The 21,618-nt window shown below is 42.5% G+C and overlaps 1 long non-coding RNA gene across 1 annotated transcript in view; it reads right to left on the reverse strand.

The window, feature by feature from the left end:
* LOC142013156 (uncharacterized) overlaps window positions 1-21,365 on the reverse strand; it is a 67,330-nt gene extending 45,965 nt beyond the window's left edge. The window contains exon 1 of the long non-coding RNA XR_012645566.1: window positions 21,055-21,365. This is a non-coding gene — a long non-coding RNA (uncharacterized LOC142013156). The remainder of the gene's footprint in view (window positions 1-21,054) is intronic.
* Window positions 21,366-21,618: the final 253 nt, after the last annotated feature.

The following is a 21,618-nucleotide window of genomic DNA, read 5'->3' on the forward strand; positions in this document are numbered from 1 at the left end:
TCAGCTCCCTGAGTATTATCTGTGAAGAACCATGGAAGAGATCTCCAGAGGAACAGAAAAGAGCAAATACAGTGCCAACCTATGAAAAGGGAAATAAGCACAACAGCCCAGTCAGCTTAACTTCAGTACCTGGAAAGATAATGGACCAATTAATTAAACAAATCAATTTACAAAGATCTAGAAGATTCAAAAGGCAATAACGCCATGGATTTGTTAAGAACAAGTCACTTCAAACCAACCTCACAGCTTTGATGGGTAACAAGCCTTGCAGATGGAGGTCAGGTGGGAAGGTGAGAGAAGTGGTAGATGTAGTATATCTAGACATGAGGAAACCTTTTGATACAGTTTTGCATGACCTTGTCATTAAACAAACTAGGCAAAAGCAGCCTAGATGGAGCTACTGAAAAGATGGGTGCCTAACTGGGTGGAAAAATGCTCCCTGGCTGTGTCTAGACTTCAGGGTTTTGTCAAAAGAAGCTTTTTTTGGAAGAGATCTTCTGAAGAAACTTGTCGACGGAGCGTGTCCAGAAACAAAAGTGCATCGAAACAGCGATTTGTTCTCCTGACAGAGACAGCCAAAGAGATGGGATGCTTTATCAGCAAAACACCCACCCAGAATCATGTCAGCCAGGGTTGTAGATCACCAGTTCCTTCCAAGTGCTGGTGCCAGAGCCCTGCAGAGATGTGCACTTACAGGGACACCTCTGGACAGCTGTTCTCTGCCCCTGCTGCGGGCTTACTTACCTCTTCAAGGGACATAAAAGCTCTCGCAGTGCCTGCTGGTCTTACCTTGTGTTTGCGGATGAGACAGCTGGTCCTTGGATGCCATGCAGCAGCAGCTGCCCTGGGATTGTAATGGCCCCATACAGACATGTTGCATCTTGTGCTGCACTTTCTGTCAGCTGCCTTCTTGTTCCTCAGCAAAATTCACCCTGAACTCATCTATGGGACTGTGTCCTGGCTGCAGGAGCTACATCCTGGCTACCACACCCCAGACCAATCTGGAGGCACCATGCCAGTTTGGACTGGTAGGACCAGCTGCTGGTCATGGTGTGGTGGGACGACTGGCAGTGGCTCAAAACTTCTGCATGCAGGTCACCTTCTTGGAGGTCTGTGCCTGGCTCACCCCTGCCTTCAGGAGCCGCAACACATGGCTGCAGCAACCCCATCTCCATTAGGAAACAGGTCTCAATCGCCATATGGAAGCGCTCCACCCCAACAGCTACAGGTCAGACAGCAGCCAGTTTGGTGTGGGAAAGTCCCCATTAAGGCCCTCCTCATGGAGGTAATGCAGCCTTTGGCTGCGGTCTCTGCACAGGGTGGGGGAGGTGTCATCCAATTAAGGGGGACCATTGGGAACTGGGGTTGGAGGTTGTGAGGGGGGAAGTTCCATTCATTGGGGATTGTGTTGTCCTGCCCTCACACAGCCCTGCTGCCAGGGTGGTGACCTCACCGGGGGGAACTTCTGGAGAGCCTGGGGGGAGGGGACAGGAAGGAGACAGGAGCCTCCCAAGGGCCCGGCACACTCTCCCTCATTCTCTGTCACGTGTGTTTGTTCGCCTCCCTCTGCAGGTTGTGAAGGCCATCAACTTGATCCTGCTGCAGAGGATTGTGGCTGCATTTGCTGCCCTGGGGTTCCCAAACTGTGCCAGAGCCATTGATGAGACCCACATCCTGACCTGTGCACTGGAGCATCGTGTGGCCAAGTTTATCAACAGGAAGGGCTACTTCTTCATGGTGCTGCAGGCATGCACCATTCATGGATGTTTCATTGGGTGGGCAAGCAGGGCACACTGTTAAACAAGTATCCTGTTACTCCCTGGAAATGGATGCAGTTTGGTGATGGGTAATTGATTCCTGCACTGCACACACATTTTGTGAAGGGCTTTTGGATGCACCATTATGAAATACGCAGGGAAAATTGCAAGAATTTTAGGTGGTTTTTTCCCTCTCCTTTGGAGGCCATTAACATTATTGTGAGCACTAGCCATAAGGGGAATGGGTTACCCAGAAAAGCGAGGTACTCCAGCCCCATAAAGGGACGAATAAAACAATCCTAGCCATTACTAGCCCAGGGAACTTAGGACACCACATGGGCTCTCCACATGGCAGTATGTCACCAGCTCCTATATTTAAATACTATATCATGCAAATGTACAGATGACTTTTATAAAAATGTGCATGTTAATACCTAAGGTAGGTTAGCGTAGTAGGAAGAGAAGACAGAAAAGTCGTATTCAAAATGACAGTTTGTCCAATATCCTCTGTTAACTCTCTCAAAAAAAAGTCTCCATATCTGTGTTCTATGTAAGTGGTGCATCAAGAATGAATTCAGCATTCTTGCTCAGACTCAGATATAATGATGTGCATTTTGGTTGTCCCAGATTCTGAAGCATAAAATAGCTTGCGCTCTGCCCATGTTCAGCCTTAGGAAAATCTGCTGCTCCACACAACCATCCTCACAAGCTCCCCAAGAACTGTTCTGTGGGCTGTTTGGACACTGCAAGAAAATTATCTCCATTGAAGAGGAAAAAAAATGCACAGAACAGTCTATTCCAGTGTCTGTGAGGATACAAACCCTCCCAGCATGACCCTGAAAATTGCAGAGAGAAGGCACAACAGGAGCCTTCTCTAACACACTTAGATGGTTCTGTGCAGATTAGGCAAGTGGCTTCCACTGCATGACCCACCCTCCCCTCCTTTTTTTTTTTTTTTTTAAGAACAGGGAAGGGAATTTGCTATAAACCAACACAGACAAAGAGACTCAGAGCGACCTTTTCAGTACTGCTGTACACCGCAAACATTCCCAAGGCCAGTGCAGAAAGTATGATTCATTTTCATAAATTACTGAAGCAAAACAAAACTTACAGAAATAAATATCACAGCAGTCGTTGTTGTATTATTCACCATACATAGTCTGATGGCAAGTGCATGCTAAGGAGCATGGTCAGGAAGGAGTCAATGCATTCCTGAGAAGCTACACCATACAGAAAACACACATACAGCCAGCTTATTTTCTTCCCAAATTGAATTCTTGTAAATATGTCTTTAAAAATTATTGCAGTTGGGGCCCAGTTCCAAAATCTGAATATGAATTTCAATATTCCCCCAAGTGTTGGTGATGTTCAGACATGCTTGGAGCCAAATCTTTGTGTCTATATTGGCTGACCATTACCTTATTGTTCTGCTTTTGGAACATTGGAGTTGGAGAATACAACAAGGAGGCTCTCACTTTCCCACTAGCAATAGCTCATGAGCCTTTTCACTTAAAAAAAAAAAACTTTTCCTGAAGCATCTCACAGACAAACAATATCAAATATGCTTGGTGGTGGAATTCTGAGACAGACAAATACAGACCAGAATACCACAATGAATCACTGAGAAAGGAGTAGATGGATTAAGGAGTCAACAAAAGAATTAAAAATGCATTTTTAAGGGGTGGATCGAAAGAGCTTTTATTGGAGACAAAGTTTTTAGTCTTACCAATACTTACAGCCAAACTCTACATTTGAATATACATGCATCATTCTTACTGCACTTCAAAGAATTTAACAAACATTAGTAATCACTCCTCAAACCATGGTAACCGCTATCACAACTTCTACAGGGACACAGACCCCTTAATTCCATCACAAGCCTGGTCTTCCCTCCCCGCCATTCCTAAGTCCAATTGGATACAGAGATAGGCAGTTGGTAATGGCTTGCCATTAGGTCTGAAAGGAGTTGCAAATACTGGCATTTAAATCAGTTACACAACAGTGGATATTAGGAATCTTGTTAGAAAACCACAGTGAACAAGGTTTCCATATCCTGAATCATTCTCTTCCTCCTCTATCTTCTCCCTCACTCCCCATATCAAAAACTAGCAAATTATACCATTTCCTAAAGTGCACTAGGCAAATGTCAGTAACAGCCACTTTTGAAATTAAAATAGAGGATTTCTACATTTTGGGCTCACTCATATGAGGCACGTACCAAAACCAGTTAATTGAGCACCCAGTTGAATCTTACCTACTGTGGAACTAGTGGCTTTATTTGTGGTGCTTATCACCATAACCACTGCATTATAACTAGCTGCTGATCTGATTAGGATCCCGTAGACATTTCATTGTCTATATGGAGAGTTATTGTGCGGCAAGCCAGATAAGTTTACAGTGCTTCCAGCCTGCTACACACTAACTGGCCTTGTGGATTCTACTGCTCCACACAACAGTTCTGTAGAGTGCCCTGATCTACTGTGGTGTTTTCTACTGGTGTTAAATCAGTAGATCAAGCAGACCATTGACAAAGAATGACACCTGAGCAGTGTGTGCCACAGCCAGGTCGGCCCCAGGACGCCACTCTTTCTGGGCCAACTTCTGCTGGTGAGAGAGAGAAGCCTTTAAGCTACAGAGATCTTAAGAAGAGTTCTGTGCAAGCTTGAACACCTCTCTCTCTCACCAACAGAGCCTGATCTAAGAAAAGAATATTACCTCACCTGTCTTGTCATTTCAGAAGCTGTACACACCAAGTTGTGTGGGCAACACCAAGAAAACAGCAAGTACATCTTTAATATAAATTGTGGTATTAAAACATGTCTACCTACACTTGAAGATGGATGCAGCTAATGGGCTGCTTTTCTACCTTGCAGTAAATACATCATTTGCATAGTTAAAGATGTACTATTGAATAGCATAGCCCACATCATTTCGTCTTCCTTTATGTGAATTAGCCTAGTGGGAGTGCTGCCTTCACAGTCTAAATATCTATTTATTTTTAGGTGAGAGGTCTGTTGATGAGAATGTTTTAAGCCTTTATTTAGACTTGATTCTGCAAAAGGTTTGCTCTGCAGCCTCAGATCCAGACACTCAGCACGCAGAAGGAGAACAAGTTAGCTCACCCCAAAGCTATGTTAGTGTTACTGAAAATGAAGAAGTCATTCTTGTGTTCCATAAGGAAAAAAGAGTGGGAGGAGAATCAATGTTGGTTATGGAAAGACCAAATTGGTAGAATACTGTATTTTTAATCTTTTAATGGCATAGTGCTATAGACAGACAAAACCCCAGAATACAGGTACTTGACCATCTCTCTAATACATATTTTTAAGTATGCTGCACTTTCAAAATGGCCAAGATTACTTAAAAGCAGCAAAATATATTGGGAAAATAAATGCTACATCCAGTGTTATGGACAAAATTCACACCTGGTCTTAAAAAAATGGTGCCACTCTGATGCACTCTGTTCTTTTTTTAGGTCTGTATTTGGCCTTTTATATCTAATAATTTAAGTCCTTAATCTCATGTGTGTTCCTGTCAAGAGACAGCTGCATGAGGATAGCATCCCACTGAGGTCAGCGTTGAGTCCTGGCAGTTTCAGGGGATTCCCCCCATGCAGAGCCAATTGTGAGAGTGGAGTCTAAATTCATGGACTGTAATGTGATGAAAGTGATTGCCAGTAAATTTGAGATGTGATGCTAGTATATGTTGCTGGGCAGTTCTTGGCACAGGAATATTGTAAGGCTTCAGTACATATGATCATCATAAAGAAACTTGGTGGAACAAACTAGTCTCTGGTGTAACGCCACTGTAGTTGTTATTTGAGAGAGCAAAGTACTTACAAGAACAACCTGTGGCTTTAAGAGAATTACATTTGTTCCCTGGATTGCAGTTCACATTTCAATTGCTTTTCCCACCTATTACTTATTTAAGCTTTAAATTCCATCTGAAGGCTCCTGCATGGTGCCCAGCAAATTGGGGTTTAATACACCATCTCTGGCAATCAAAGGCTTCACACCTTCGCACAATTATGCTGGTCAGAATTCCCTTCTGGAAACTCCTAGGAAGCATCAGATTGTTTATATTTCCACCCTCCTAAAGCATAGGACAAATTATTCTCCTTGTCTGAAGTGTTGTTTAGACTCGAGAGGAAGTGTTAAAGAAGTGATGGTGCAAAAATGGCACCTATTGACTAATGTTCAGCTAGAGATATTTATTTCTGGTGATGCATGACCCAGCAAGACTGAATTTGTATCACTGGCTGTTAAAAATAATCTTTTAAAAAAAGGCTATAAATAGGTGAACAAGCTGTAGTCTGCATTGTTAGTGAAAGGATTTTAAAACTTAGCCCCAGGAAGAGCTCACTTTCCATCCAGACTGAATTACTGTATAGATGACAGCCGTGGCATCAGTCCTTCAATATTATGTTTGCAAACTTCTTGCTAAATACAAGATATAGAAGCATTCTTGGTGATTGCTGGCTGTCCAGGAGCAGATGCTGATCTGACAAATGCCCCAGTTAATAGACTTTAAGGTCACAGAAACAGTTATAACAGGGTGTTTCTAGGCTATATTTTTTTTTCTTATCTTGAGGCCTGGCTACCACCTGGAAGTTCTCCCAGTAGCATGATTTTCCTTACTGCTATAACTCTCCACTGATTTATTTGTATTAGTACAAGCCTTAGTGTAGCTACTGTTACACTACTATAACAAGGTATCTTACATCACTATGGCTTATTCCTTTTACTGTCCTGGAATAAATGTATAAACAACCAATTAACAAAAAAGTTCTTTTCAATTCCATCACATGAGACAAAACAGCAAAATATAGAAACATTTTGAAGTGCTTGTACATAAATGAAAGAAGTTAAATACTAAAAGGGGTGAGCTTGAGTGCTCAAAATCATTAGGATATTGGAATAAACAGGCATCACAGAAAATTGGTGGAATGATGATAAGTAATAGGAAACAGTAGGTTACAAAATATCGGTTAAAACTCCCCAAACCAGCATTCTCTCATCCAGCAAACATTCGTTGTCCAGAAGGAAGACAGATGTTACTGCACCAGAGACACCGGAGTGTGAATTTAGTACAGAGTGCCAGGCAGCCTTGGGCAGGGGAGCCCAGTGAGGCTTATGAACCTGGCAAAAGGCAAAGCCAGCCTGCGCAGGGCCAGGGCTGCATGCAGTGCCTGCAGAGCAGGGACTGCATTGACATCCTGGCTGGGGCTGCCCCAGGCACCGACAGAGCTGGGACTGCACGGATGTCTTCAGGGCCAGGGCCAAAGTCGGTGGCCCAGCCCATGCCAAAGCTGAGTGCCAACCTCAGGGGCCATGCCGACAGCCCAGTCAGGGCTGAGCCGGTGCCACATGGCCTTGGCCGTGGCCCTGTTAGGACGTGGTGGTCGCAGGGCCTGGGCCATTTCTGGCAGCCTGGCCAGGGCTGAAGCGATCGCCGTGGCCAGTAGCCCAATGTGGCCAGGTTGGTGTTGAGGGGGGCAGTTGGGGCAGGAGTTGGGGGTGGTACAAAAGAGGAACCAGCAGCAGACTAGGTGGCCAGAGCAGGGACCACCCTTCATCCAGCAAATTCCCTTATCCAGGACCGGTCAGGTTCCAAGGTTGCAGGACAAGGGAGGAAGAACACATAAGTTCAGTGTAGGCCAAAAATGAATTTGAAAGGTAATTAGTATAAGAAGCAGTCAAACAGGAAGCCAGACTAAAAATAACAGAGGGACCACTGGACGATCAAGAAAGAAAAAGCTGTCGCAGACCAGCTAAATGAATTCTTTGTGAGAGCCTTCATGGAAGAGAATGTCAGGGAGATTCCCACACCTCAGACATTTTTTTAGGTGACATATATGAGGACTTGTACCAGACTGAGATGTCAATACAGGAAGCTTTTGAACAAATTGACAAATTAAACAGTAAGTCACCATGACTGGAGAGTATTCACACAAGAGCTCTGAAGAAACTCAAATACTAATTGTGGTATGGTATATAACTTATCACTTAAAAATCAACCTCTGTACCAAATGACTGGTGGATAGCTAATGTAACCCCACTAAACAAACCCACTTCAGAGGTGATCCTGGTAATCACAGGCCACTAAGCCCAACTTCAGTACCAAGTAAACGGGTTGAAATTACAGCAAAGAATAGAATTATCAGGGCTTGTGTAAATGGAAATCACGCCTCATCAATTTGTCAGAGTACCTTTAGGGGGTCAAAAAGCATGTGGAAATCATCATCCAGTAGATAGGGTGTGCTTGGACTTCCAGAGAGCCTTTGGCAAGGTCTTTCACCAAAGGCTGTTAAGCAAAATAAGCTGTCACAGGATAGAAGGACAGTCCGCTCATGGATCAATAAATGGTAATAAAAGGCAACAAATACATGGTCAATTTTCAAAATGAAAAGTAGTACATAGAGTCCTTGTCCTGCAACTTGTGCTGTTCAAAATATGAAGAAGTTACTTACCTTATGTAGTAACGATGGTTCTTCAAGGTGTTTCCCTCTGGGTGCTCCACTGTTGGTGTGTGTGCACCCCTAGCAGATTTTTGTTAGCAGTGTCCTTTGAGACTGCACATGTGTTCTCCCTCCCTTGTGGTCTGCCTCAGGGCCACGTGGTCCTGTATGTGTGAAACTCCCTCACTTCTTTCTCCACCAGAGCCCCATAGAGAAGAAGTGGGTTGTGGAGCACTCATAGGGGGACACATTTCAAAGAACAATTGTTACTGCACAACATGAGTAACTTCCTCTTCAAGTGCTGTCCCTGTGGATGCCCCACTGTAGGTGATTGCCAAAGATAGCACTGGAAGCCAATCACATAATGTTCTATGTGAGCCAAGACTCAGGTCATTGCTCTACAGATTACCTAGATAGGAGATCTTTAAGGAATCTGACTGAGGCAGAAATCGACCTTATGAAATGTATATGGACTCTGGACAGAAGCAGGTTCTGCCCTTGATAACACTGATTGATGCACCCAGAGAGATGGTTTCTGAGCCAATAACAAAGTTTTGGGATCTGGCTGTGGATGAAAGAAAGAATTTAAGGGGTTTCCTAAAGTCCTTAGTCCTCTCCAAATAGAATGCTAATGTCCTTCTAACATGTAGCATAATCAGAATCATCTCCCTGTTGTCACAAAGTGGTTTTGGGGAAAAAACAAGGAAATGGAAGAATCTTGTTATGATCTTACAGTTCTTTGTGTTTAAAAAAAAAGTCATGAATGGTGGGTGTATCATCAGGGTCGTTATTCATCCTATGTGCCTAGTTGAGGTGATGGGAATTAAAATGCTGTCTTCATTGACACATGAATGAAAGAGCATGGACTCAAAGGGCAGTCTTGTCAAAGCCCTGAAAAGTAGGTTAAGATTTCAGACAGGAGCAGTGGTGTCGCAAGTAGAAAGAGATTGCGAGTGCCCTTAAGAAATCTACAAACCAACTGGTGAGCAAACACTGAGTATTTATCCAGCTGCTGGAGGAAGATGTTTTCACTGCAAAATGAACCATAAGGGAGCTGACTGAGCTCTGCTGCTGAAGCTCCCCAGACACCAAACAAATCTCAGACATGTATGCGGTTCCCTCAGAGCATGCACCGTGCAGGTCTGGTTCAGTGCTCTGACCCTAGACATTTGCTTGTTACAACCCAACAGCCCCACTCTGGTTATCTAGGTTTTTACTTGCAAGGTTGACCCCTACACAATCAACCATCTGCCATGAACTGTCCAGCCCTCTCCTGGAACATGTAAACAGGACAGCATTTGTTTGTTGTTGTAACTAGTGCAAAGCGCTTTCCACCTTTCTTTCAAGTACAGCACTGAATTGGCTTATTGTAAAAGTAAAACAAGTTTAACAAAAAGTGACATTGATTCAGTGATACCAAGTAGAAGGAATAAAGATTATAAAAGGTTACTTGGGATTATAAAGGGTTATAGCTCTCTGAAAACATCCATTCAATGTGCTGCAGCAGTCAAAAAAGCAAACAATGTAAGAAATCACTGAAAAAGGGACAGAGAATAAGATAAAGACTATCTTATTGCCTCCATATAAATCCATCGTAAGCCCACATCTTGAATACTATCTACAGAAGTGGTTGCCTCACATCAAAAATATTTAATGACATTGGAAAAGGTTCAGAAAAGGGCAACAAAATTATTACGAATTTGGAACAGGTGCCAAAAAGACAGGGACTTTCCAGCTAAGAAAAGAGGAGACTAAGGGGGGATATGATAGAGGTCTATAAAATCATGATAGGTATGGAGAAAGTTAATACGGAAGATATTTACTTGTTCCATAAGATCTAGGGGGTTACAAATGAAAGTAATATGTAGGAGGTTTAAAACAAACAAAAGGAAGTTATTCTTCACATAGCACACAGTCAACTTGTGATGTCAAACAGAGGATGTTGCAAACACTAGGACTTTATCAGGGTTCAAAAAAGAACTATATAAATTTATGGAGGTTAGGTCCATCAATATTTATTAGCTAGCATGGGTAGCAATGGTGTCCCTAGAATCTGTTTGTCAGAGGCTGGAAATGGATGACAGGAGAGGTGATTACTCAATGATTATTTGTTCTGTTCTCGCCCTCTGTGACATCTGGCTTTGGTCTGTCAGAAGACAGGATACTGGGCTAGATGGACCTTTGGTCTGATCCAGTATGGCCATTCTTATGTTCTATTGGTTTTGGGCATACCTTTGCTGGACACACTTTGTTTAATTGCATTAAAGACTGATACATGCTGCCTTCACTCTTGTCTGGGAGAAAACCTATTTGGCCACAGACTTTACAGCATAGTATCAAGTGTCCATATTTCCTCCTCTGGTGTTTCACGTATTCATTGTGAAATGTAATCAGCTTTCAAAAGAGACCCGATCTGATACACTTTTACAATATACTATAAAGGTCCAGACCCCCTATTTTTATAGCTAAGAAGCCATTTCCCACATCTGCTAGATTTAGGGCTTTGTTTGCCTTTTATGTAAATATGCCTTCATTATCACTGCCTGAAAACCAGGCTGGTTAGCCAAGCAGATACACATTTTTGTCTCAGGCAGACTGTGCTGAGGCATTGCTTGCCAAGCACATTTTAAGAATATAATTTAGTCAGTGCCTTTTTTGTGCTGGTATTTGCTAGTACTGAGTACCAGCACCTCACCAACCCCACGTGCAGAATTGTTGGTGTGTGTATATGGAAAGCTGGCTAAGTACCTGCTCCTCTTTTTGTTAAAAAAGGCACAGAATTTAGCCCATATTGATTACTCTTTGCACATATCCCCTACATGCATCACACAATATCAATGATAATTGAGTTCTTAGTTTTCCAATGCTATCTTACATGATACCTTTTCAATACAGATCACAGGAACTCTCTACACCTGTACGTCAGGCCTAACAAGAATTGCTCACAGAGTAGGGAGCCACATATGGCCCTCTGTGCCACTCAATCCTTTGCTTATTTTAGCCAAAGCCTCTGCAGTTTGTAGTTAGCAACTCTGCCCAGATAGCTGAATGAAAGCCTTTGTTAGGCTGAGTCAGTTATTACATTTCTTCAATGGAAGTCACTGAGTTAACTCATATTTTCTTCACTTCTGCTGGTCTGCGTGCTGGAGTTGACCATTTGCCACCTTTGTTCTGAGACTGATACAGTCGCCCAAGTTGTTATTTCCTGAGTTTTGGAGAGTGAGGCCCTCTTTTTATTCAATTACAGCATTGACTGCCAACAGCATCCCACCAGAGGGGATCAGCTCTAGTTGGGGAGGTGACAGATCAACCTCCAGGCCCTCTGGTATAAACTGCTAATAGTACCAATTACTGCCAGTTGTGGAAGCAGTGGTCTTATGGGCTGGGAATGGGACTGAGATCACAAACTTACTTCACATCAGCTGAAGGCTTGTATTTCTGCCTATCACCCTATGTAATAACGTGCTTGGGAATCTGAACAGCAGGAGGTCCAGATATTCAAAGTTCCTTACTATAGTAACAGAGAGAAAGCCGTGCTAGTCTACATACTATCAAAACAAAAAAGCAGCCCAGTAGCACTTTAAAGACTAACAAAATTATTAGGTGATGAGGACAGACCCACTTCTTCAGATCATAGCCATACCAGAACAGGTGAATTACTACAGGTGAATGTAAAGGTTTGCTGCCAAAGAGGAGAAGGATGCAAAGGCTGTTCAATGTTAAAATGATGGCACTATCTAGGTAGCTGCAGATAGTAAAATCAGAAGACGATAGCTAAGCTGTTTGGATTTCATATGAGAACAACGAAGGCAGTGTAGGAAGGGACACTGAACCAGTCCATAAAGTTAGATGCATACAGGTTTTAAAAAAAAGACACCTTCATTAACCTCCCCCCATTAAATAATGGTTCACACCGGCAAATTGCAGAGCATTGTGACTTTCACCAATAATAATTAGTAGTCCTGGAGTGCCTTAGAGACTAACAAAGAGGAAAAAACAGAATACAGGGTTTATATAGCAAGGGAGGGGTGCAGGAAGTCACCTGTCAGTCAGTTTCCCCCATTCCACCAATAATCATTTAGGTCTATATTTGGTAACATCCAGGTCATTAATATTCTCACTAAAGATTCCAGTGAGCCAGGAGTTTACCAACTCCAAGAGAGGGTCAGCAGTCTGAGCCCCACCTGGCCTGGACACCCCTCTAAAGTTCTTAGTATCTCCATGGCTGTCAAAGGTAAAGGAACCCAGGCTATGCATGACAGCCTTGGGACCCTGTATATAGCAGCTAGAACTACTTCCTTCCAGACCCTTGCTGGTTCTTACCTCCTCTCTCCTGAAGCCTTTTCTCAGACTCACATTTCAATTCTCCCATTCTGGAAAGCCAACTTTTGGGGCAGCTTCTTGCCAGTCTATGACCAAAAAATTCTCTCCTCACCTTCTGACAGCCACAACTGTCCTCTAGTTTGCAGCCTTTTGATCTCCCCCAGCCTCTGTAATTAGTTTCAGCTGAGGAGACAGCTAGTCACTATGTTAGCCCCTCAGTGGCTGGAGTAGCATGGGGATCTACTACCCATGACAATTCTCTCTACTTCCACGCAGTTCTTACAGGCCCAGGCTCTTGCTAAATGCTCAGGAAGTTTTCATGAATTAATACAAATACTTGTAAAGTTCCTAATGAGCAGGAACTGCTGTAGTAAAAAGACAAGAAATAATCTCACGACCAAGAGCAAATACAATCTGACTTCAGAAAAGAAACAGCTCTAAATTCAGCGATACCATTCTGCATCCTTGAAGGAACAGCATTTCTATATACGCCCCCCTTGAATCTACATCTCCACATGTAAGAGAAAAATGCAGACCCCTCACATTTTTATCTTGTTTCCCAGAGTAATCAATAATTCAATGTTCATATATTTGGACCTGTCTGTTTCCGACTCTCAGATTTCCAATTCCCTTTATGGTTTTGTGCACTAGTTGTTTGTGTCCTTATTTTACTCCACTGTATAGTAATGATAATGCTACCAGGCTTTTTCTCTGTACATTCTGCTCTCTCTTTCATTACTTCAAGCAATAGTCATTCCATCCTAGAGAACAAATTAAGGCAGAAGAGAGAGAAAAGATGAAATAACAGAAATACTGCTGCATTTAATGAAACTTCCCTATTCCAGGATACATTCTGACATGCAGTCTCTAATTGTAGCCCACAGATTCTTTAAAAATAAACTCAACTGTGTTTGCTTTCCTGTCCAGAGACTGCAGTAGAGGAAGAGTGAAAATTGGTCGTCTCTTTCTCACACTTCCACTTTATGAAATAAGCAACACCGACAACTCCAACAAAACCAGTGAACTGCCTTGACCAAGGAACATTTCAATGAAGATCACTGTTTTTTTCAGATGCGGGCATGTTTCCCACGCTTTCTGACCCAAGTATTGTAATCTTCTCATTATTATTGTTGCCCCTTTTCCAAGCAGGTGCAGATTCTTAAGACTTTTGTGATGGGGTTCAGGGGTTTCCAAACACTGCACCCCATCCACAGGCAGGAGTGACCCTCACTCAGCAGGTAGAACAGGAAGTTTATCAGTCCACAGAGGCACAGTTCAGTACAACGATGTCCGTACAGCAGGCAGAGACAGTCATGCCAACCCATTCTGGGGAGAGGAGCCCAAGGGGTGCCCATCTGGCATCTGGCTTCCCCCTAGCCAGGCTGACTGCCTTCCAACTCTCTCCCCCCAGCTTCTAACTGTCCCTCTGATTCAAACCCAGCTCGGCTCCTCCCTGCTCTTTGTTCAGGTCAGAAGTGTTACCTGCCACCTTAGGTTATCCTTAGCCACTGTGAGCTGCTCTGCCTGTCTCACACACACATCCAGCCTGACTCTCTCATTTGCACACATACCCCTCCCCCATTCCATCACAGCGTTGCAGTGGGTCTGATTCCTGTGGGGAAGAGAAATGGGCTTTAGGCAACTTTTTTTAAATCCATTTTTACTCTCAAAATGTACCCAAGTCCTGTTTCCCCCAAGAAGGGGTGATGACAACCCCCAAGTTCCACATGGGCAGTTTCACTTGCAGACTTCCCTGATAAGACATTTTTATGTCCAATTCTGCAGTCTTTCTGTTCAGCTCAAAACAGTCTGGATTCTGCATATCTCATCTCACAAGCTTCGTAGACCTTACTACGCGTATCTACGCTGCAGCTTGGAGCGAGTCTCTCACAGTGGCATACAGACTCATGCTAACAGAGCTTGAGCAAATGCTCTAAATTTACCAACGTGGCCCAGGCAGCAGCTTGGAATCTAAGCTTATCCATTTCCTACATTCAAGCTCAGGGAGCTATCCAGAGTTATTGCCAGACACACAACATCCACAATACTATTTCTAGCATGAGGCCCACTGCCCAGGCTGGTAGGCTCACTCCCAGCTGTGTCTAGACTTACCCTTTCTTCTCTCTACATAAACCCCATTGTGCAATGGGATCCAGGTTTGTGATTGCAGCTTGTAGGCTACACACCAGTTCACTTACAGCCACTGGACCTGGTGCTGGCTTCTGTGTGTATCGCATACACGTATGCATCGAACCAGGAATTACCTTAACGAGCAAAATGTGGGTACTGTAAGATGTTATAGAGCCTTTTGGGTAAGGCCTTTTCAGAGAGGAATACTTGTACATCGAACCCTAACATTTATTTTACTTCCCCTTGCCCCAACTCGTGCACTAAGTTTTATCAGTGTCCCTGCTGCTGTATAATAATTTTTAAAAAAAAATAGGCTCAGGCTACAGAACTTAGAGTGACTCAGAGACATGGCTGGAATCCCTCCATAAACAAAAAGCATGCTATTTGCATCCACTTGGTTGGTTGGGCAACTCTTTAGAGAAGCAGTGTCCAATAGGAATTCAAAGATCACCACACTTATGGTGGTTGTCTTTCTATATTCACCAAATTCACCCCCCTTCAAATAAATACCCTCCCCTCCCCCAGAGCCAGGCTCCCCAGGCCCCACATTCTAATTTAACGCTGGCGACGCACCAGAGCTGCTGCTAGAGCTGCCCCTGCCACCATGCACTTCTCTCACCAGCAATGGGGAGTGTGCAGAGGGCACTCTCTGCCTGTGGCTCTCAGGAGGAGCCACATTTAAAGGCTCCAAGAGCCATATGCGGCTCAAAAGCTGTATGTGCCACACTGCGGTGTCCCATTTGCCACATGTGGCAAATGGCAAACATATTGGACACCACGGATTTAGAGTGGGCAGTCATTCTCCTCCTACCTCAGAGGAGGCCATCCTCTGCCAAGGATTTTGACAAGGAGGGAGGGATGCTCTGAGTCCAGCCAAGGCTGCCTTGTGGCTCTGTTGACAGAGACGCAGACTCTTCTTTTAGTAGTATGGTCTAGCCTTCCTTATGTTCGGGAGAAACATGAGTAAGGTAACAGCACCTGGCCCAGAAAGGAGAGGCACTGAACCAGGAGAATAAGTGATGGAAAGGACATCATCTGACCACCTCAGACACTTCTGCTGTCCAATAGCTCAGCGCTGGTGGTGCACTGGTTGCTCTCTCCTGTCTTGCTTTTCCCCACAAGCAAGGGTCAAGCAGCACAACATCAGGCTTCTCTAGTTCTAGATGTTTATTTCCCAAATCCCTCATTACCTCTTGTGTTCAGATGCACTTTCCAAAGGTCAGATGCTTCTGCTCTTGCCTCTCAAGGACTGCCCACCCTATGACATGATTAATTGTGATCTGACCTATGCATCAACCCCTGCAATCCCTAATCAGGTAAACTTGGGGGCCCCACACTTTGTGGCTTGCATAGACCAAGATCTCTGCACATACCAAGGGCTCATTGCAATCCTTCATTTTCCTCCACTCTGCATTACCCTTCCATACCCCTCTATTGCAGGGACCGCTTGCAATTCCCTCAAACTCTCCCTCCTCTACCAGTGGTTCTGTTTATCTGAAATCGTGTTCCCTGTAAGTCGAGCGCTTGGGCAGCTGCCCAGGAGAGATTCCAATGCCACCCAGCTGATTAGCAGAGCATCCAGTCACTGGCAGCATGTTTTTCTACTGGTGGTGCACATCCACTTATCTCAGTGCACAAAAAATGTAGTCCACATGTGGATGGAAAAAATCAGAGGGAACATTGATCTGCATCCCTCTCACCTCCCAAAACAGGGTCCCCCAGTCTCCCCTTCCCATGCCAAAGGTTCTGTAGATCACCTGTTCTCTCTCTTGCTCACATTCCTACTCTCTCCCTCCAGAGTAGATCCCCCATTCTTAACATCTCTGCTAACAGTTCTATACCCTGGTCCCCATATTAGAGTTCCTTAATTTCTCCCCTTCCCCTCACACTAAGGTTCTGTAACCCTTCATTTCCTTTCTTCCCCACGAGGATCCTTTATCTCCTACAGCCCAGGCAAGGGGCTGCATGCATGTCTCCATCTCCCTCTTTCCTCTCACTATTTTTCTGGGGGACTATTAATTAAGGGTGGCAAAACGTTAATCTCTATTGGGAGAATAAGCAGAGATGAGACGAGGTTTTGCTATGCTGGAAGGTGTTAACAGGTGCTACAGCTATTGCGTGATCTACAGGCTATCACAGAGGTGCCTGAAGCTATGCCTGTGCTCAAGCAATGACAAGAACACCGTATGTCATTTATGTTCTTCCCTTTGGTTTCCATTTCCCCCCCACACGAAGGTGCTGACCACTGATGCTTAGAACATTCCATGGCATTTTGGAATGGACCAGATGCAGCATTATGAAGTTACTGACAGAGAAATACCCTTGTAAATGAAAGTAAAATTCAATTATCTTCCATGGATGTTTGCCTGAGTATGTCATGCAGAATCAGCTTTTCTGTCATGAACTTCAGACTAAAAGAAAACCTATTTTTCATCCAACTTGACTTCTATTTGTACTTAGGGCTCAGCTACCTCAGATATTTTTTTTATTTCCAATTTTTTTTTTAATTTTAATCAGGATGACCAGCTACGAGAACAGTTTTCTGTTGTGAAGTGTTATACACTTAAATTCTTGTGTCCATTCAAGAGTCCTCTCACCACAGTGGCAGGCCATACATACACTAGCCGTCTCATCTGTTTTGTGCTATGTAAAACACTGTCAGACACTGGGATGTTTTCAAGCACTTTTCTAATCTTTGTGTATTAGTGACCAAATCTGAATCCTGTCGATGCCAGCTGATAAATTCTCATGGATGTTGCTGGTGTTAGAACAAAATCCTATTTGTAGAAACATCATCCATGGGCCAAATTCTGCTTGTCTTACTTGTGCAATAATTCAGTGGGGCTATCCAACTGAGAAAGTTAGAGTGAGATTTGGCCTTATACCAGTTCAGTGACTTAAGCTGAAGAACAAGGGACAGGCTGAGGATATTGCATGATGTATAGGTTGTACCTGCAGTTGTATACGTGCTCTAAGGACCTGATCCTTTTACTTTGGAGAGCACATGAACTTTTGCTAAAAACTTGAATGCGAGCAGGGCCCAATTCTAAGAGGTGGTGGTGATTTGCTACTCAGTCCTATTGACTGCTCAGGATTTGGCCTCAGTAGCTAAGTAACTGTTATAAACTCATTAAGCTTGTTCAGACATGAGTGGCTACACTGTCATCAAATTTACTTGTCTTTTGACCTAGTCCCTTTTAATGCCTATGAGATGAGTGTACAGCATAACATTCTTTCTACATTTCCAGCATGTATTATTCATAGCCTGACCTCTGCAAAGGAAATGCGTATTTAAGACTATGAATTCTGCATCCATTTACTACAATTCATTAAAGGAAAGAGATTGCAAAGCCCATTGGATTTGTCATTGAGAGCAATATAAAGCTGAATGGAAAACTGATTTGGGGAAACATTCTAGCTGCACTGTGTCTGTGAAAAGGTGTCACCAACTGAAATCAAACATTTTAGGAAAGCTTTACAAGGAAAGGAGGGTCAATCTATTACTCTGAAATATAAGACGTACAGGAACATTTTCAGTAGATGTAATAAAATACATATTGATTACATAACTCTGAAAAGGGAAAAGGAAATCTTTTTCATATAAGAAATCATTGTTAAAAACATCAACAAATATTACTCCTGTGTATAACAATCATGGTCACAGTGCTAATTCACAACAAGGTATCATCCACTCCTCATTTCCATCTCGTGCATTTTGTTGATCTTCTGGGTCCCAATTAGATTATGACATTTTAATTCAGAATCATGGAGCAGTCATGGAAATTCTCAATTGATACTTTTCTAACTGCAAATATAGAATGTGTGTTCATTTCTACATTTGCTAATTTTCCATTTAAAATCCTTTTATTTCAACCAGAAAACACGGACCACACATTCAAATACGTGTGAGAACCACACATTCAAATTGGCAATCTCCTGCCCCCATCCCAATCCATTTATTAGAATGACAGGTTAGACAAATCTTGGCTTTGACTATTTTCGAAAATTGATCAGTCTGCTGGCTAAACTTTTAGAAGGCCCAATCTAATTCCCTTTGCAGTCTATATGAATGTTTCCATTGATTTCATTGGAAATTAAGCAGCTTGGGACCATTAGTACCAAAGCATGGTTCCACTGGCATTAACAAGAGTTTTGCCACTGACTTCCATGACACCAATATTTGGGCCCTTGGAGACATTTAATCCTGCAAAGACTTTTGTGCTTAACTTTAAGTACATGAGTAGTCCTGTTCTACTTAAAATGAAGTATGTGCCTCCCTTCAATTACCTCATGCATTACAAGGACTGTTTCCCTTCCTTTGATTCTCATAATTATCTCAGGCAGGACAATTAACCCCTCATCCCTGTGTCAGTTTCTACTGAATGTTTTTTTTGGTCCTCTGTATTTATAAATGTCAGTCTGTATTGCAAATGACATTGATCTAAAGAAACGGGTGTGTCCCACAAAAGCTCATCACTGAATAAATCATTTTGTTAGTCTTTAAAGAGCTATATTTCTGCTGTTTTGTTTTATGTGACTCAGTCGTTTTAGGACTCGAGCCAATGAAACCTGCAAATTCACTTGCCTGTCAAACTCCAGAAACCCCCTATTAACAAACCAAATTATGATGCTATCATCTGCGATTTTTTTGTTTTTTCCCTCATACTTTCCCTTGTTCCTCTGACCGCTCAATTTAAGGGAGGCTGTGGTAGGGAGAGAGACTCCTACGTACATTCGGGTTGGACATCAGCATCTGCCAAGAGCACGTGTGAGAACAGGTTTGGCAGCTAGGAGATAGGGTTAAATCAGCATTTCCCACGCTAACTTGGCCATAGAACACTTTTGAGCTTGGAATATATTGACGGAACACATACATGCAGGTCAGAGGGGTGGGAAAGTGGGAGGTTTGGTAATGAAAAATTGTCGCATGTAGTGCTCAAAAGTTGATCTAAAAGAGTTAGTTCTTTAGACGTCTTATTTTACATAGAACAGAAAATAACAGAAAATCATCTGAATGAACAATTAAGGTCATTTTGATAGGACGATGGTCAGCAACCCTATAATTAAGTATAAAAACTAAGTACAAATGAAAAACATAATATTAATATAACAGCCAAAAGAAGGCTTGTTAATGTCTTTTTTCTTTTTTTGGACAAAAATTAGAAAGGACAATATTGTTAGACAAACCTGTCCTTCCCTAAAGCTTAAAAAGCATTTTTATGAAAAAAAATGCAAAATAAATTTGGTATAGAAAAATACTTTTAAATGTTGTGGTTTATAAATGTGTTGTTTGTACAAGAATCTGGAAAATAAAAATAAGCAATATTTGACAGTTTTTGTAATGGGAAGAGTCTTTTTGCACCTTTTGTTCACAAATCTGCTTAATATTAGGAACAATGCTGGAGAGTTGGATCCTCATCTCAGCTGCTGAATCATGATTTCTCTGAACATGACTCGTGCCGAAACAATCTGAATCAACTGTTTCAGCATGAGTCGCATGATAACAATTATACTATTATGAATGCGTTATAAATATTAATATACCTACAATTTAAGTACCTTAATATTTTTGATACACACAATTTCATATTTAATATTGTCAAAGGAAAAATACCACTAGCTTCAAATTTTTTTCATGGAAAACCTGAATAGGTTGCATTGGATAGGTTACATTGCATGGAACATTAGTGTTCCACAGAACAGTTTAGGAAATGCTGGGTTAAAATCACTGGCTTAGCAGAGAGAAGGAGTTGTTCCACACAGATTCAGCAACTAGCTAGGATGAGAGCATCTTCAAATTATGGATTTTCATATTCTTAACTGTGAAACAGCATCTGAGCAGGTGACAGTGGATAGAGAATGTCTAAATACCTGGAATTGTTTCTGTGAAATAACTGAGAGAAGCCTGATCTGCAAATTTTGCACCTAAACTTTCCTGAGAGGGTATTTAGATGCACGGTTTTGTTTCAAACTCTCATCTGTATTATACTATTCCTTTAAAAGGAGCAGCAACTAAAATAGCTGCTTCTGATCATCTGTATGATAGAAACACAGAGGAGTGTGATATGGACAGGTGATCTCAACTAACAAATATCATTCATATTTCTCATGTGAAATAAGGTGTGCTTTAATTGCTGTATATACTAATCATACTAACTCCAGTAGAAAGGAGATTCAATGCAATTTTAGAGCTGTCACATTCAAATCAGCTTTATTGTGGCATTTACAATAATTTCCTTTGATAAAATCTGTTTCAAATCCTGAACTAAGTTAGTGACTTGCTCATTTGAAAACAGGGATGCCACTGGAAGGTGGGGGGAAACTCCAGCCCCCTCCAGAATTTTGTACCAGGATTCTATTCACCCTAGCCTCACACAAAGCTCTTACCTGCAACACAGCAGGAGTGTGATATACGATGAATTCCAAAGGGAGGGAGGGAGGCAGGTGAGATGGGCTGGAAGGGATGGCAGAGAAGCACATGCTTTGCTACAGTTTATAAACAGAGGCAAGATGATCAAGATAACAAAAAGCTTGTAATTAGAGTAAAGACAGATCATCAGATGAGCCCAAAACCAATGTCAGATACTTCAGTCAAAAGATAGGAAACAAAGGGTAGGAATAAATGTTGAGAATGGAGAGAAGTAAATAGTAGTGTTCCCCCAGGGGTCTGTACGGGACCAGTGCTGTTCACATTCATAAATGATCTGGAAAAAAAGGGTAAAACAGTGAGCTGGCAAAACTTGCAGGTGATACAAAATTTATTCAAGATAGTTAAGTACAAAGTAGACTGCAAAGAGTTACAAAGGGATTTTACAAAATTGTGTGACTGGGCTACACAATGGCAAATGAAACTCAGTGTTGATAAATGCAGAGTAATGCACATGGCAAAATATAAGCCCAAATATACATGCAAAATAATTGGGTCTAAATTAGCTGAATCCATCAATAAAC

Source organism: Carettochelys insculpta, chromosome 5 (genome assembly GCF_033958435.1).
Source record: "Carettochelys insculpta isolate YL-2023 chromosome 5, ASM3395843v1, whole genome shotgun sequence".
Classification (NCBI taxonomy): Eukaryota; Metazoa; Chordata; order Testudines; family Carettochelyidae; genus Carettochelys; species Carettochelys insculpta.